Consider the following 2,875-nt stretch of genomic DNA (forward strand, 5'->3'; position numbering starts at 1 on the left):
TGAAAATGTGAAGATACGTCAAAAGGATTGTGTACAGACTTGACTTTGCACCCCAGCTACATGAACCATGGTCAGACAGCGCTATAAATCAATCAAAGTCTTTCATTGGCATTGATTTTCTTGATTAAAGAAATGATCATGGTCCTAACCACAACCCTCCTTGATGCTTTTTGCTTTGTGGAAAGGAAGCACAGGAAGTGACATGGTGTCTGATTTATGCCTGTGAATGAGACTCCTGTTTTAGATGCACTCGGAAAGCGAGGTAACACATTTTGCGTTGATTACCTCATCTAATGTGGTTAGAGGTAACGGTGACCCGTCTCAGAGGAGCCCAGCCAGACCTAAATCATATTTCAGATCCATTAAAGTGCACACCTCAGCATTTGTGCTCTGCTTCTAGCGAGTCGTTTACCCCAGGTCCCGACTAATTGAATTTCAAAACTGAGGCCCGGAGGCGCGTCCTCACCACTTCGGCCCAGTCGTCTGTCCGTATGTTAGCTCGAACGCTGTCCAGCGACGTGCGGTGAAGTTTGTGACGAGCCTTTCCTGCATGTTTTCGCAGTTTCCCTCCTCCAACACACCTGATTCAAATGATCAGCTCATCAGCTAGTTCTGCAGGATCCTGATCACGATCCTGATCATTTGGGTCACTGCCACATGCTAGCAGTGGCTCGCTACATTCATGACTCCATTCTGCAATTTGAGTACATAACCAATATATGCGTCTTATGGATGATTTAAAAATATATATATTTTAAGTAGACCCATTCGTTTATATTGTGCCTGATAATACGATGCACCTAATGCGCCCTAAAATACGGTAAATGAAGGGCATTGATAGTTTCTTGTCTGTACAATGTAATTTCAGTGAGTTACCTTTTTTAAGAACACACCTGTTCTTTCCTAACAATTGTTTTTTTTTGTATACTTTTTTTTTTTAGCATTTTAGCCGTTGTCTACTAAAATAACCTTGGCCCAGTTCAAAGAAGCCCGAATTTTGAGTTTCTCATTTTTTCAAGGGAAACAAGTTTAAATTCCAACATACTACGAAGAACTCGAATCTTCCACGTTAAATCGATGACCGAATAGTTCCTCTCTGTGTTGAAAGAGGAAGACATCCTCCTCGCAGAGCTTCCTTCGGCCTCAATACGTCTTAATTGCTTTCTGCTAATGTGAGAAGGGTTGCACTGGAGGGATCGACTTCCCCTCCACTGTCGCCTCCACTGCTGTTCGGCATCGCTCAGTGTAGCCGGCGTCTAGACGCCACTCGATGGCGGATCAATCACAACACCCATTTGCCAATTAGGCTCCTTGTGCATTATAAATAAACACATCAGCGTCACAACATCCTCGGCTGCTGCTGCTGGATCGCTGTACTGTCACATTACATCCTCGATACCGACTCTCATGTGAAGTGACAATCCACTGCTCAATAATGTACTGTCGTCGATTTCAGAGATGGCAGAAGTACTCACTTTCTGTTACTTAGAAGTACAAAAACTTGTATGTAAGCAAGATTTTGTCACCGATGGGGACCTTTACAGTATATTAATGGTCACAGAGAACGCTGTCCAGCTAGCGAAACTAAGCTAGCATTAGCAATGTGAACTCATTGATGTTAGCCAGGGCTGTTGGCAGCATGCTTTCATATCACTCACAATAGAGTGTTACGACAACACTAAATGGTTTAAAATTTAATGTTTGGAATGTACAATCAATTGGAAAATCAAAAAGGCAACAAACTTAGCTGTCAATCAGAAACATCGTTAATTTTGCGCGGCTTCAGACTCCTCAGCTGCCCAAGTTCTCTTATTTCTTTTTGATTGTCTTACGCCCAGTGTTAGCACATTTGTTTTAATGTTTTGAATTGACTTATGGCCAATAAAAGATGCTAAATTAGTTAATAACAACTGAAAAAAATACCATATTTGTTTTTCCACATTACGATGAGAATTTTAGAAGCTAGTTTTTTCTTTATTTTATTGTTTTTGATTTTTTTTTTGTTTGTTTTTTTTTTAAAAGAACAAAAAGTGAACAGCACACCAATGAATTTCCCACTTTCCTTAACGTTGACATTGTTTTCTAACTACGGAGAAAATAAATCACGTTACCTGTCGCAAATCGTGGTTTCAGATCGAGCTCCTGCCGGCGTGACTTTTCAGCTTTGGTGACCCAAAATGCCACATCAGCTAACGATCGCAAACTTACTTGGTACATTCATACATACCTTCTCTTCCAGACACCTTCAAAAGCTTAAAAAAAAAAAAAAAAAATGACATCGTTTCCTTCCCACCACGGCTGTTGGCAGCCATGTTGTTAGTGCGAGCGCCGTACGTGCTTCAAGAGCGCTCACTATCGTCGTCTTCCCTCCTCTTTCCAGAAAGGCAACACGTTCTGGAGCAACATCGAGTGTCCCGAGTCTGTCGTCTTTCCCTGGGACGCCAAGTCGACGTACATCCGCTCGCCGTCGTTCTTCGGCAAATTAGTAAGCGCGGCGCCTCGCCGATTCCGTCCGTGCCTCGGGAAAACCGAACCCATCGCGTGACGCCCTCTCCCTCCGTTCGTGTCTGAAGAGTAAAGAGGTCCCGCCCCCTCAGTCGATCGACAACGCTCACGCTCTGCTGTTCCTCGGCGACAAGGTGACCACCGACCACATCTCGCCCGCGGGCAGCATCGCCCGGGTCAGCGCTGCCGCCAAGTACCTGCTCAGCAAAAGGTGCCTTTGACCATCGACCTTTTTTTTTTTTCATTGATGACAACAATCATCATGTCTTATCGTGCACGCACGGTTCTGAGTGCCTCGGTATTCTGGCATCCCGTAGGCTGACCCCTCGGGAGTTCAACTCTTACGGCTCCCGGCGGGGCAACGACGCCG

The 2,875-nt window shown here is 44.5% G+C and overlaps 1 protein-coding gene and 1 long non-coding RNA gene across 3 annotated transcripts in view; both read left to right on the forward strand.

The window, feature by feature from the left end:
* chst8 (carbohydrate (N-acetylgalactosamine 4-0) sulfotransferase 8) overlaps nucleotides 1-2,875 on the forward strand; it is a 142,861-nt gene that overhangs the window by 78,758 nt on the left and 61,228 nt on the right. The gene's annotated exons all lie outside the window — the stretch shown is intronic.
* On the forward strand, nucleotides 2,345-2,875 carry LOC109514012 (uncharacterized). The gene is made up of 3 exons (XR_002167910.1): nucleotides 2,345-2,485; nucleotides 2,574-2,716; nucleotides 2,823-2,875. It is a non-coding gene; the product is annotated as an uncharacterized LOC109514012 (long non-coding RNA).

Source organism: Hippocampus comes, unplaced genomic scaffold (assembly GCF_001891065.2).
Source record: "Hippocampus comes isolate QL1 unplaced genomic scaffold, H_comes_QL1_v1.1 scaffold82, whole genome shotgun sequence".
Taxonomy (NCBI): Eukaryota; Metazoa; Chordata; class Actinopteri; order Syngnathiformes; family Syngnathidae; genus Hippocampus; species Hippocampus comes.